The following is a 15,319-nucleotide window of genomic DNA, read 5'->3' on the forward strand; positions in this document are numbered from 1 at the left end:
TTTTTCGATGGCTTTTTTCCACGTTTTTAAATTATTATTATTATTATTATTATTATTATTTTGAGAACAAGAGGTCAGGAATATGCTAACTTGTATTCTTTTTCTATGTGCAACTAAAGAAACAGCACCAAATTTCTTTTGAGAAATAAGCTTTTAGTATCTCCTTATGTACAGGGAGTGTAATACCACAGGATCATAGAATATTCAGGTTGGAAAAGAGCTCTAAGATCATCTAGTCCTACCACATATTTCAGATTGTACATCCTTCTACCAATGGAGTAGATACAGTCATTGTCTAAAATTCTTTGATTTGTCAAACCACCTATGGCAGCATATTGGTCAGATTCTAACAGTATTTGCAATCTACATCCCTATTTTTCTTCACAGTCACCTGAAATAAGTCACTGTTGATCTGATGGGAAATGCATATTACTTATCAGTGGTGTATTCCGTGAAAACTTGAGAGTAAATTTTTGTCAATGCATCTACAATTGCAATTCTTTTCTAGTGGTATACTTCCTTGTTTCTCAAAATTCTGTAATTCGTTTTTCCCGACCTCAGTGGATATACCCACACAGGTTTTAAAGAAACAATTTTCTGATTGCTCTTTCTAACACTTTAGTAGATGACACTTTAAGCTGCAGTATTGAACTTGTTGAGTTGCAGTCAACTGGCACGTCGTTCTAAGGAATGTATTTTCTGCTCTGTCCTTCTCTTCTTTCCCCGTCCTGATGCAGATCTTGCTGGCAGTTATGCTTTAGAACTGGTTGCTACCGCGTATTCCCAATGGATATGAGCAATTCCATCCTTAATTCAGGATGGAGGCACAATCTAGGAGAAATAACTTTGGTCAGTAAAACAAAAGTATTTTGACACTTGCTCTGGAACTCCTGTCTTCAGAGGGCAGAGCTTTGTTGTACCTTGAACAAGGTAGGAAAAGAATTTTTCTAAGTAATTGAAAAATCCTATGATTTTTTTTTTCCAATATACTGGAAATAACTCTCTGCTGTAGACATTGATGTAATAGCTTTCATTCTTAGGGATCTGGCACCATGCCATCTTTAATGATTGCACACTGTTGTGGTTTAGCCTGGCTGGCAGTCAAACACCACAAAGCCGTTCGCTCACCCTCCCCCCTCCCTCTCCGGGATGGGGGAGAGAAACGGGAAAGTGAAGTCTGTGAGTTGAGATAAAGACAGTTTATTAAGACAGGGAAAAGAATAACAACAACAATAATAATAATAATAGTATTAATAGTAATAATGTGTACGAAATAAGTGATGCACAATGCAATTGCTCACCACCCGTTGACCGATGCCCAGCCTATCCCCGAGCAGCCGGCCCCCCCCTCCACCCCGGCTAGCCACCCCTATATATTGTTCAGCATGATGTCAGATGGTATGGAATACCCCTTTGGCCAGTTTGGGTCAGCTGTCCTGGGTCTGTCCCCTCCCAGCTCCTGCTGCATCCCTAGCCTGCTCGCTAGCAGGACAGAGAGAGAAGCTGAAAAGTCCTTGGCTTGGTGTAAGCACTGCTCTACAACAATTAAAACATCAGCATGTTATCAGCGCTCTTCTCATTCTAATCCAAAACATAGCACCCTGCCAGCTACTAGGAGGAAAATTAACTCTGTCCTACCTGAAACCAGGACACACACATAACATAGTCTATTTTAATTTGTAGTTGGTTTATTGAATTAAAAAAAAAAATCTCTTCTGATATATCTAAAATCTGACAGATTTTCAGCAAGGTAATACAGTGTACTACCCAAGTAATATTATCTATCAGTAGTTAAATTCTCTTTAAATATTGTACTGTAATAGTTTATTTTACTTTCTTTTTGTGGTTCTTGACATCTTGCTTATTGCAGCATTGAATGTGATTTGAGTGTGTTCTAACAGTGAATTGGTTTCTTTCAGCTGCTGTTTTTGTAATACTTCCTCTGGTTGATGTCATTTCCAAAAGCAAAACGTTTTCCTGAGAAATCGTTTGCCATATGTACTCTTTATTTTCACAGTAGATTGGACCTCTGAGAATCATAGCAGGGTCTTTTTACTGTTTTTTGCCACATTCATAAAGTACTCAAAAAAAAAAAAAAAGTTATATGAAGAAAAGGAGCAAAGAAAACAAAAGTCATGTGTCACAGCTTTTTTATATATAAAAAATATGTCAATAATGTCAGTGGTGGTTTCCATAGAAACTAATATTGAGCAAAGGCCTCACTGATAATGAAAAACTATGACTGATGCTGGTGAAAATAGGTCTGATTCTTTCTAAAAATTGCCTAGCTTAAACATAATATATGGCAAATTACAGATAAAGTGAGCATGAAATTGATAATTCTGAATTAATCCTGCAATAGCAAACAATAATTAACATGAAAATGTTTTCTTCTGGTATTTTAGTCAATTATGAAGCATCTGTTTTGAATTTAAATGACAGTAGTTCAGAAATACTTTTAGTAACATATTACTTTTTTTTTTTTTTTGATTTAAATTATATGACAAAAACATGAACTGAGTTTAAAATGGAGAAAACAAAACAAAACATTTTTCATAGATAAACTATAGCATATAGATACAGGTAGGTCCAGCTCAGGATAGAAGAGAATTTCAATAATTTACTCAAACTGGAAAATTAATCTTTTTTTTTTTTTTTAAGTGATTCTCACAATTTTTCTGTTTATATTCTAATCAATATTTGAACAGTTAAGTTTTGCATGCATCAATTATCTGCTTTGGTAGCCATAATCAAAATGATATTATTTTTCGAGAGACAGAGAAGAAATACTTTTTTTACTTCTAGTTAATTTTGGTCATTTTAATTTTTGTTGTCCTTTTCATCTCAGAAATATTATTTTCATTGGCAATGGATGAGAAATGAACTGAAATAGCTGGTAGTTGAGTCGGAGAATAAACCGTTATCCCAAACAATTAAGTAGCCTCATGATAATGACATTTGATTTTGATGTGGGATGCAAATGCCTTACATCTAGAAATATGTTTGGGAAGGTTAATAGCCAAATGTGTTCTGTATTTTTTATATGTTTATGATATTTAGTTCATGATATGTTTAGTGACAGCCATTCTGTAGTAAGTCTTTCTGGTCTGCATTTAGTGTACAATATTTTACTGAGTAGCAGATACTAATTTATATTAGTAAAATTAGTTATTTGGCATAAAGGATCAAAATATTTTATGTTGAATTAAGTATGTATTGGTACTCCTCAAGGACCAATTTTTGGATAGCGTTTTCATCCCAAAGTATGTTATATAAATTTCAACATATTGCCATCTTTATATTTCATGTTAATTTGACATTTAATGTTAGCTGCCTATCATTCTAACAATAATTCATCTGAACTAGAACACATGAATACCAATTACTGAAATGATTGGAGCTCATCTCTAAATCTCTTTTCTAGTGTTAAGTAGATTTACGTCATCAAACATGAAATATCAATAATATCGTAGTCTTTCCGAAACATAGTTGCTCTCTGCAGTTCTGTTTGCTTATAGCATGGACTTAGGGGAAAAAGAGATTATTAAAGTCACTCATTTGCAGAAAAAAAAAAAGTGTAATTAAAATGTCTATAATAATTTCAGTGTGTCGTTTGATTTATCATCTCCATTCTGCTGTTATTTTGCTTAATTGCAAAACCTTTCTCATGCTTGTATTAAATTTTGAACATTGTTGGCAAATTTCAAGTTGCATACTGTTGTCAAATACATGCATATAATTTTACCTGCATGTATCCATTGAAATATGAGTGTTCAAAAGCCAGCCTTCCCCTGTAACACTGCAATTAAAGCTGGGGAAAGTACGCAGTCTTTTTGTAAAAATAATTGACGTGCTGGGATCTGATTATGTGAAAGAGCAAGAAATGCTTTCAGCTACTGAATTAGGAGAGCTTAGTCTGGCCCATGCAGCCTTAACTGTGCAAATGAAATAAAGCCAGATACAGATTGCTGTAGCATACGTTTGCTTTAACAAAACATTATCACAAAGGATTGTATAAATCATTCTTCCTTGTGTAGGAAGTTCAAATAGAAGGATAAAAAGCGAACAGATTATTTTGCAACCTTACCAGTTAACTAAGGTGCCTTTAGGAATGTTTATTACTGCATTAAACGCATAGTGTCTGGAGTAATCTGTGTACTTATTGTTTTTTATAATGGAATAATCCACCCGTTAGGCACTGAAGAAAAAAATATTTTCCTTGTTGATATATTATGCTTCTGCTCCTCACGTTACACTGTTATGTAAATGTTACGTTTATTCACTCCATATACCTGTCCAAGAGTAGAAAAGATCACCTTTGAATTGCTCTAAGAAAGAGTACCTCTTTAGTTCTTTCCATATGCATTAGATTCCTGTGGAACGTATGGAAAATTAAAGCAAGCCATTTGCAACTGTGATTTTTATGAACTCTGCACTTGTAATTGTAAAGCTTAAATGATACCAGATAAAGACATCATAGACTTGCCTCTCACCCGTTTCATTGTACTCCTTCCAAATTTTAAAGACACATTTTTTAAAAGGCTGTTCTTTTTGTCTCACCCAGCCAGGGGAGAAAGAAAAAAAAAAAAAAGGAAAGAGGAGCTGATAGTAAGAATAGTAAGACATGAGAAAAGATCCTTTATATTTATAAGAACAGAAGTTTTCTGGCTGCTTTTCAGTTACACTAAAGTGATCTGAACTTCTGAAAACCAAAACATTGAGAATAGTAGAAAAATACAAGTATGTTGGGCTTGATGGTAAGAGGAAGCTGATTCCTTTCTTCTTCAGCATATAGCATATTTCATGTTATTTGCTTTAACTAACACAAACACAAAAATACAGCACAGGAAGCTTATTTACCATATACTCCAAATCACCTTACAGAAGAAGAACAGAATTACTTTGTTGCTGAGGCAGTAGAAATAGAGATAATGGGGAAAACTGGGTTGGGGTGGGGTCATGTTTCCTAGGTTGCAGTGGTGGTTTGGTGCAGTTAGTTGATCTTTGTCTTCTGGAATAGGATACAGCTTGCTTCCCTAGGGTTGTAGGGGAGAGTTGAAATGAAGAAACTGGGGAGAAAGTGAGAGTACACTGGTGATAGTGTACAGCTTGTACAAATGTTTTCAAAGAGTACTATTCCATTCTTTCAAGAAAGTAGCAGTCCTTTGAATCTCTCCCTGCTAAGTCTTCAGAAGGGTCACGCTAAGAATAAAATAAGTAAAGCAAACTTTTTGTTTGTTTGTTTTTCCAGCCTTCCTGAATACCTTGCTATTGTGTCTCAGTCTTAATCTGGAGGCTTTATTTAATTCTTGACCCTTTTAAAGTCATCTTTACCTATTCTTAGTGGGAAGTTCATGTTCTCTTTGTTTTGAATATGCCTAAAATTTGTTCTTTCACGCATTTCTAATATATCACGTACATTGGTGTCATACCAGAATTGAGTAGTAGATGAAGGATGAATAAATTGACATTAATCTGTATCACCTTATCAACCTGGCAAAAAGCCCTAACCTCTCAGTGGTCAGTCCTTTCAATACTTGCACATAACATTTTGTTGATTTCTCATGATTGGCTAAAATCTGATCTATTATGAAACTATATCATTATTAAAAGTAATTTTATTTTAACATTGATATTTTTCCCTCATTTCATGTTAAAGGTGAGAATTGTCTGAAAAATGTACTTTATGCATGGTATTTGAAGCACAGGTAAACTGTTTGAATTAGCAGTGATCTCACAGGTCATATTGTAGCAAGAATTTGAACCCACAACCTTTGAAACAGCTGGCCATGGGTAATAGTTGCCAGATTGTTTGTTCCAAGTTGTATATGCTTGTGACTAGCTCTGAAAAGATGGAAAAATGCGGATAAGTGGTTACTTTAGTTTACTCCTATTTATGGACGTAAATGCCATCCTTTTTAGGCACGTTTTAAATAGTCAAATGTCTTCAATATAAAAAATGACAACATGGGATGGCTGAAATCTGGGTTATCCTTGTATGCACATTGTTTTAGAGATTTACAGTTATCAGAATGGTTTAGTAGTTTTAATTCTAAGTATTGAAATTTAAAATTATTGTTCTCATCTTAGTAACTGGAATATACAGTTATATAATAGCATTACAGATCATCTAATACTCAGGCTGTCAAAATTGAATTAATACTGTATACACTTTTGTTTATTCTCCAAAAATGATTAGGATTGTCTGCTTTTCATACATTATTGTGCTTTCTAGATGTTAAAAAAATCATTGTTTCTTTCTTGTCTGTAATATAAATCTATTTTTCAAGCCAAACACTACAAGTCTTTCAGATACATGAATGCCTATCTGTATGTTAATGGTTAGCTTCAATAGGGTCAGTGAATTGATAAATTTAAAAAATCAGCAGATAGTTTGGCAGAATGAGGATCCTGATGTTTCAGGGCATACTGGAGATACTTTGATAGTTACACATAAACGTGCAGAGAAAAGGTAGTGTCTTAATGTGCAGATCTGAATAACTGCTCCAATCTGAATGAATTATACACCATGTTTTCCATCATAATTATTAGTTGTAATAGAAGAAAATACAGAGAAGGATTGATAGCTAATGATGGAACATCACAAATGACATCACTTTCCTAGAAATGCAGGCAGGCTGAGGTGGAAAAAAGAGATGATAAATGTTACACACATTCTCATCAACCTGGGCTGCTTAAGAAAAAATTAAGTATGATTTATGACTAAATCTACACCTTTTGTGAACTCAAGTCGCTTTGAATATAGTTTTGTGTTTTTAATTTTTTTTAAACCCGAACTGTAGTAATATCCTATTTTGCAGTAGTGCTTGCAGTAGACTTTCGTCAGCATTGATGATGGCTGATGCATTTGGAAATAATTATTAGCAGAATCAGCAAGACACTCAATAAATTACAGATTTTTCATGTTGGTTTATTTGCCATAAGTAAATGATAGTGCTTTTGCCTTTTAAGTAAATGACATTTTAAGAACAAAGTTTCTGTGGTTATAATATGACTAAAATTTGTCTGTGTAGGAAAAGCTTGGAAACTGCTAGAATAATGCTTTATTTCTTCATTCAGCTCTGAGTGTTGGAGGAATTACGCTTCCAGTGTATAAATTCAATTTAACTGATAACTGTTTAATTTTCAGTAACTGTTTCCAAGAATATTTACAGTAGGTGGATATTCTTATTTAATTAATTGTAGTTGGACTTGAAGCTGAACAGAAAATTTGAGGATTTGGCTTTTACATGAATCGAATTACCAAAAAACCTCTTTAATAGCTATGGATGTGTGAAGTCACAGAACAAATTAATGCTTTTTTTTTTTTTTTTTTTTTTCAAAACCCACTACATGCGATTCTCTTAAATGTCTTTGGTTTAAAGAAAATCTTACCCAAAAATATGCTTTTGTTACTGAGGTGCTGAAAGAAGGTGATACTCCTGGGATCACTTCTAATAGTGACTCCATGCATGTACACACACACACAGTGCAAGTCAGGGAAGGTACTGTATGTTTTAAGTTATTGGACTTCGTTACTGGACTTCTTTGTAGGACTGCAGATGAGGACACAATGCACACTTGGTTGGTTTCACCAGAACTCTGCAATGATTGTTGTGAGGTCCTTTTGGCGTTAACTGTTGAATCAATAGACCTCTTTCAGGATAGTTGTATCTTTTTCCTTTGACACGCCTTAGAGTTTACCAACTTTACATTATTCAAGAACAACGGTATATGAAAGAATGACATGTTGTGCTGAGAGGAAGGGAAAGTCTTATGCAAGAACAGGGTGCTGTTCATAAGCTTCATTTAACCTTACTGAAATATTATTCCATGTTAAATAATCAAAATTGTAGTGTTTAGGTCAGTACCAAAATGCATACTGATTCCTAAAGAAGCCACGTGTGTGTGTATAAATCATAACTATGAAACGACTTTAAAAAAAAAATCAAAGTTCCTGTGTAAGGCTGTAGACCAAAAACTTCATAAACTTAAAAGAATACTTCTACATCAATTTATTTTATGAAGTGGAAACTCATTCATTTGTAGCCTGAAGGATCTCAACACATACAAAACAGCTAAACTGATGGCAGGAAAGAGCTTCTTAAAGATAATGTAAAAGAGAGGATAAAAACTTTACTTACAGTTCTTCTGGAAGATAAGTGTTATTTTTCTATGTGCTAAAATGGCATCCATAAAAACACTCTTCCTGCTAATGTAGCCTTATAGAGTGAAAGAAGAAAACAAAACCAGAACTGCCTTGTCTATTTTTTGTTATAGCTATTGCAAATAATGGGGGAAAAAAAAACAAACAAACAAAAACAAAGAAACAAACAAACAAAAACTAAAGACATTCTATAGCAATTGAATAGCTAGCTCGGGGGTTTGTGAAGTGCCAGTATTTGGGGGTATTGAAAGAGATTGATTCACTGTATAGCAGCTATATAGTATAAGCCTAGAAATGTTTCCCATTCAAGGTCAAGGGAATTTCTTTCATTTCCCATTGTTATGCCATTTTCAAACTATGCCTCTTTTGTTGCTCACAACAGTTTCTGGCTTTACTGTTCCTTGAGCATACATAAGACAAAATGAGCACAAAACTGTAGGTCTGATAAAACATAATCAAAAAAGACCCCAGAGAAGGACAATCTTGTTTCAGTAAAGCTTTAGAGATACTACTGGAAGAAGTTTCTCAACGAACTGAAAAGCAACTGAAGATAGGGTTAAAGTTTGCAAGGAATCAGCAAAATAGCTATTGTAGAGGGTGTAAGTCTTATGCTGTCAGGCACCAACTAGTTAGCTTTAGATACGGAATTCAAGGAACTAAGATGAAACCAAGAATAGATGTCAAATTAGAAAAAAACTAGAAAAAAGAGCTAAAATGATTCAAGTAAGGTTCTAGGTCTGCTTCAAGTGATGATTGTCAATTCTTTTGTTAACATTGTGTCCCTCTAGGTAAGGGATGAACCTGAAACTGAACTGTGCTTAGGATGTTAATTGAATTTGTTTCCAAGTGGTTCTTCGGGGTGGGGGAAACAACAACAACAAACACATCACATCACAACAAGAAACAGGTTGAGAAGAATCTACCAGCATGGGTGAAAAGCAGGAAGGGGTGAAACCCAAACATGGCTTCTAAGCAGTTCTAGTCAGAGAAGGAGATCTAGATGCCGTAAGAGTTCCAGAAGAAGTACCAGATGGTTTGTCTGGACCTGCAAAATATGACCCTTGCCTAAGATCAGGCAAAGTTAGCACTGAATTTTTAATTAGGGCTGAATTTCTGGTAAACTGTGTTGAATGAATTAAGGTTAGCTATTCAAGTGGAGATGTTAGCTTTGCTGTGTGTCTGCTAGGGTTTACCAGGTTAGATTGAGAAAGAAGGTCTGAATTTGAAAGCAAGGATTATAGCTAGTTTAGAAGGGGAATTTTGAGCATGTTTTAAGACTGATGTTACTTGTCACCACTAATGTGCATTTAGGAGAAGGAACAGATCACTAAGCTAGAGCTAACTTTAGGGTCAGTGTTCAGGTCTGCATCCAGGAGAGGTTATACTTTGGCAATGGAAGCAAAATCTGGGTCTATGTATACCAGGGAATTTTTGATTTGGGAGCGAAGGTAGTGAATTGGGACAGCTTTTTTCAGTGCTATGTCTATCCCTTTTCTAACTGAACTCTTGAGGAAAAGCTTAGATTAGAGTTGCCAGTAGATCCTGTAGAAGTTGCTGTTGAATTTAGTAGTGTTGAATCCTGAGGCTGGCAGTAGACTTTCAGCTTCTGTCTGAACTTCTTTTCTTAGTTAACTTCTATCTTAAATATGATTTTATTTTTATTTTTTTTCAGATAAGTAACATTAAGCTTTTCTAGTCTTAAATTCAGGCTGAGGTAAGGCACTGAATTAAAAATATTTTTACTTCTTATAGTATGAATAGTGTAAGGTTAGACTTACAAAAATTCAAAAGAATAACTGCAGCACCAATTTCTTTGCCTAGAGTAAGTTAACTGACATGTTCTGTACTACAATTTTGTGATGATTTTCCTTATTATAAAATGAAATGAATCTCTCTGGATGACAATGTCTTTCAAACTCAACTTTTTAACAGGCTTAATATATGCAAGAAGAGTTTCTTTTAAGATTTTCTTTGCATAATTCATGTTCGTTACTCTACAGTGAATGTTTCTTTCAAGAAAAAAAGGACTTATGGAGAGTATGTTTAGAAATTATGACTAAGTCTAACAAATTTACATATAGATGTGACCAAATGAGCTCTCAAACTTCAGGAGTTTCTGAATGTGAAATGAATTAAATAGCTGGCACATTTTCAGACCCATTGAACTACTACATAACTATCTAAATCTTGGATTTATTTTTCCTCTCTCAAAAAAAAAAAAAAAAAAAGCTCTTGTAGTGAAAGATTAGTTTTGTAACTTCAGGTAGACTGAAAATGAAAGAAGTTTTTGTTCTGTGTAGAAATGTTCATATTTCACCTGAATTGTTTTACTTTTCCTTTATAATTGTTCTTTAAAACTTCTTTTCACAGTTCTTTCTTCTATCTTTAATGCAAGAAATTTCCACCCATTTCCGCATGTTTAGTGACTTTCACTTTCAATTCTATAAAGCAACCTTTATACTTTAATATTTATTTTACATTTTCTTAAAGCTCCACACTTTCTATCATCTTATAATAGAGTCCTGTACTGCTTGAAAGTCTAAAGCAGAATGACAGTTGGGAAATTCCTGGCTAAGTGCAAAAATGTATGCTTTTTCTTTATTCAATAAAACTTCTACTTCTGAGAATGCAAAGCAATTCATGAATTTGAATGTTTTACAAAATACTTTTAGACAAAACAATAAAATTAAAACATTAAAAAGCATAGTTCTATGTTTAAGACGGTTAATTCTAGCCAGAATGAAACATTTCAACGTTTCGCTCTTTGACCAGGTGTAGCAGGGAGAAGAGCATCTCCCCTTTTCCCTTCCGAGGTAAGCTTATTTAACATGGTTCTTTCATATCTTCACTGATTTCTCTTTTAGTGGGTCAATCTAACCCAAGTCAGTGAAATTGCATTATGAAGTTAATCAGAAACACAAAAATTTTGCTCTAGTAAAGAAAGCAAGAAAATGAAGGAAGCTGACAAGGCTCAGATTCAAGATAGATTTTTTTTTCTGTGAAACAGTATCCTTAATTTAAGAATTCATATATACACCAAATGTCTGTAAAGTTCAGTAAAATCTAAATTACTAGTTCAATTCTGCCCACGTAGTCACTGAATCTTTCCTTTTTTTTCTTTTTTTTTTCAGGTATGACTTTCCATGCTCTTGGCTTTCATTTATAGCTACAGGAGAAACCATAGGAAAATTTATTGATGGTTTTGACTTTCTAAATGTTTAATCTCATCTATCTGCATTTTATAGTTCTTGCAACTCCATGCAACACATTCCACATTAAGTAACAGTTAAGATATAAAAGGCTGCTTCTAGTGATTTCTCGTCTCAAAATTTCCTGTTTAATTTCAAGTTTGATTAAAAATTTAACAGTTTAATGGCCTCTTTTGCTATATCTGAGATTTAGACTACACTAAATACTTTGATTAATCATCAGACATGTTTGGAATAGATTAGGTAGATAGTTATAAGTTTAATATCGCTATTCCATGCTGACTTACTTCTCTAAGTTTTCAGAATTTCAGAGCATCCTATTCAGCTGCCACATGCTTGTTCCTAAGTAGATGCTGTCATGCTTGAGTTGACTCCATTTTTTGGTGTGAATTTCAGTTTATGTTAACAGAAGAGCAGAATCTGAAAAAGTCATGAAAACCATGGGCTGTTGAAAAAAGGGAACTTCTCTTTCTATTTATAGTTTGTCCTCATCAAAGATCTTTTCAATGGAATCAGATATCTCTGGGTTTCACAGTCCATTTACATGCATTTTGGCCTAATCTAGTGTGAAACAGCTTGCAATAGGCCTGGGGAAACTAGAAATTATATTGGATTTCAAAAAGTGAGGAGACTTCATAAAAGGCTAATTGCACGTATGTATGCACACACATGAGACATATACAAAAATGGAAGTATGTCTTGGAAAATATACAGGTTTACATATGTATTAACTAGGTGTTAAGCACAGATTCGTAGCAGCTAGACTCTAACAGATATTGTTACTCTTCTTTACAACAGTATAGATCTTAAAAGTTTCCAAAATAGGAAATAAAATATGAGAAGATGGGTAAAAGAAAATAAATGTCTCCCAGTCAGAAAAGAGAGAGGCTTTTTTCTTTATTTTGGGCTGCTTCTTTTAGGGTTTAATTATTGTTTTATGTTGTTCTTTTGCATTGACAATTCATTCCAATTTGTAATGTCAAGCTGGTTTTCTTTGAATATGTAACTTTTTTTTTTTTTTTTTTTTTACTTTAGTGAAACAAACAAAAGAACTAACTTTATAGCTTTTCTGTTAAATTCTGCACTGCCTTGACGTGTAGTGGTTAGAGAGACATAAATGAATACAAAGGTTGGTTGTGAAATTATAACTTAGTTAAAAATTCAATTGATGCAGAAATGTCAATAACCCATTTTACCTGCAGATATTTTGAATCTGTTCACTATGTGCCAAAGTGAATAGAATCAAATCAGACATTCCCACCCCTAGTAAAATCTGCAGATCAATTTGTTCAGTTTTCAAAGTTGCTGTTAAAACCAGGAAAACAGTTTGAGATGATAAATTTGTTAAATAGCCCCTTACTCCACAAATACTTCCGCAGAACATGACTTTCAATGGAGTTTGGACTGCAGCTTTTGACCGTATGTTGCCATTTGTTCTGAAGCATAGTGTGTTCTTTGCAGCCTCACAAGTAGCTTATCATCCTTACCCATTTGGCAAGAATGTCCTTACCCTTTCTACAATATTGCTAAAACTGTTTTTCACATTGTCTTCATGAAGTTCAGGTGTGACAACCTGAAAGGTATGTGTATGAACAATCTATGTTCGGGTCACTTCACAGTACAAAGTTTTAGAGACTTGGTTGGCTGCAGATAGGTTTCTTTGTTTTTCTTTTTTTTGTTGTTTTGTTTTTTAGTTTTGTTTTTGATTTTACACTTGATATTCTCCAAGTTTTTAAAGGCTTGTAACGAAATTACAAACAGAAGAATATATAAAGAGAAGTGTTTATACTTTCTACTAGGAAACATTCGTCTGCTTTCATAGTGGAAAAAAAATATTGAGGTGGTAAGAATGTAGGTTTTGAGGCCAGGCAGTTCAAAATAAATAAAAATAAATATAGGTGTAGGATGTATATTGCCTGTTGCTCCACTACTAGCAGCAAAAGCTTTATAATTAGCTGTATGAATTTGAATAAACCATAAGTTTGCATATGGAAATATGCTTTATACTGAAAAAAAAGTTAATCTTTACAGCCTGTGACAGAAAAATGAAGACCTCAAAGCTTTCATAGATATCATGTGGACACGTAGAACAAGTGAGTAGTTGGTAATGCAAATGAAGCTAACAATGGTTTTGCAGTGTTCAGCTTGAGGCAATGTATCTGCATTCATTGAAGTTTGGGGCATCTGTATCTATTTGAAGATATGTTTAGGTGTTTTTTTTTTAATCCACTTTCTCAATAAAATATATCTTGGAAGGATACTCTCCCAAGAAGAAACACTTAAAATAATCTACTTATCCTGCATTGTCTGCTCTCCCAAATAAAAAACATTATCTAGGTTAATTTTAATGTTCCTTTCAGCTTTTGTCTAGTGCTTGTTCACACTCTCGTCAGGTATCCTGAGGACTGGAGACTTGCTGTAATTATTCTTCCTTTTCCTGACAGAAGTCCTTGTATTTAAGGTTAGATCTTCAGCTTAATACATATTTTTTTATTGTTGATCTTGATGACAAATTTTGAGCAATGTATTCTTTGTGTAAAACCGTTGCTGAACAGCTTCATATCTGTTCATTATTTTTGCAGATTGATATCGTATTGAGATGAAGGGTATTTGAAGAGGAAGTGTGTAAGGTTATGTACCTAATGTAAGGATTACCATTTTCTTACTTGTTTTATCAGTGATTCAGTCCCCTACCACTTCATTATATTCAACTGCACAGCAACAGGTAAAGAGCTTCGTGTACTATGCTGATCTAGAGACAGCTGAATTTCTCCTTCGTGGCTGATCCTAGTGAATGTAATTATTTAATAACTTTCTTACAAATAAAGAGTAGGTCTTTAACTGTGGGGTGAAGTGACGTTGTTATAAAGGTTGGTCGTGACCTACATAGACAGGAAGACTGTAATTTTTAGTCATGCTCTTTGAAGTATTATATCTTCAGGGACCAGAACCACTGAGCTGTGTAATCTTTTTGGGTTCTAAGAAGTCAGTGAATCCATGGACTGCATCTTGTGTAAACAGGCTCAGACATTGGTCAAATTAAATTATGCCCAGTTACCAGCCAGGTACACTCACTTTGCAGCCTTATGCCTCTTTTCCTAACTTTTTTAGTTGTCCCTAGACTTGCAAAATCATTTTCATCATATGCTGTAAGGAGTATATCCTTTGACTAGTGCTTGCACTGCTTATTTCAAAAATAAATAAATAAATAAATACCGTCTAATATAGACTGTTACTGAAGTTTGTAACATGTATGTGAGGTACTGTGAATACTAAACAAAGCCTTCCAGACCATCTGTGCATGATTCAGAGGTCATTATTACAATAAAATATTCCTGACTTACAAAGAAATATGGCAGCCTAAAGGTTAAAATTTCCTGCAAAACTGAGCAAAAAGTACCTTGTAGCAAGTGTTGCTAACTTTAGTTTTGTGAACCTGCACTTTAAATGAGTAAATGGAATGTGAAATGGAGTAACACTTCTGATGTGTTTGTAGTCCAAAGCCATCAGTAGGGTGTATAAATATGAAGTTCATGCCAGTGATACTTAAATGTACACGAGAGAGGTAGACATAGTGGAGAGAACCTAGTAAAGGGACACTAAGGTAGTTAAGGGACTGGAACACCTCTCCTACGAAGGGAGGCTGAGAGAGCTGGGACTGTTTAGCCTCAAGAGAAGGAGGCTCAAGAAAGCTCAAATACTTGAAGGGAAGGTACAAAGAGGACGGAGCTAGGTGAAATTCAGTGGTGCCCAGTAACAGAACAAGAGGCAATGAGCCCAAACTAAAACACAGGATGTTCGCTCTGAACGTCAGGAAGCACTTTGTCACAGTGTGGGTGAAAGAGTACTGGAACAGGTTGTCCATGAGGTTGTGCAGTCTACCTTCTTGGAGATCTTCAAAGGCCACCTGGACATGATCCTGAGCAACCTGCTCAGTGTGACC

General features: G+C 34.4%; 1 long non-coding RNA gene across 4 annotated transcripts in view; it reads left to right on the forward strand.

Annotated features, from left to right (window-relative positions):
• Positions 1-15,319, forward strand: part of LOC121069736 — a 245,677-nt gene that overhangs the window by 186,615 nt on the left and 43,743 nt on the right. The window contains exon 8 of one of the 4 annotated variants that reach the window (XR_005819586.1): positions 7,386-7,494. The exons of 2 other annotated variants lie outside the window; for them this stretch is intronic. This is a non-coding gene — a long non-coding RNA (uncharacterized LOC121069736). Of the gene's footprint in view, positions 1-7,385; positions 7,495-11,298; positions 11,774-15,319 lie in introns of those variants that run through there. One more of the 4 variants, XR_005819583.1, reaches the window with a different exon arrangement.

Source organism: Cygnus olor, chromosome 4, assembly GCF_009769625.2.
Source record: "Cygnus olor isolate bCygOlo1 chromosome 4, bCygOlo1.pri.v2, whole genome shotgun sequence".
In the NCBI taxonomy this organism is placed as follows: Eukaryota; Metazoa; Chordata; class Aves; order Anseriformes; family Anatidae; genus Cygnus; species Cygnus olor.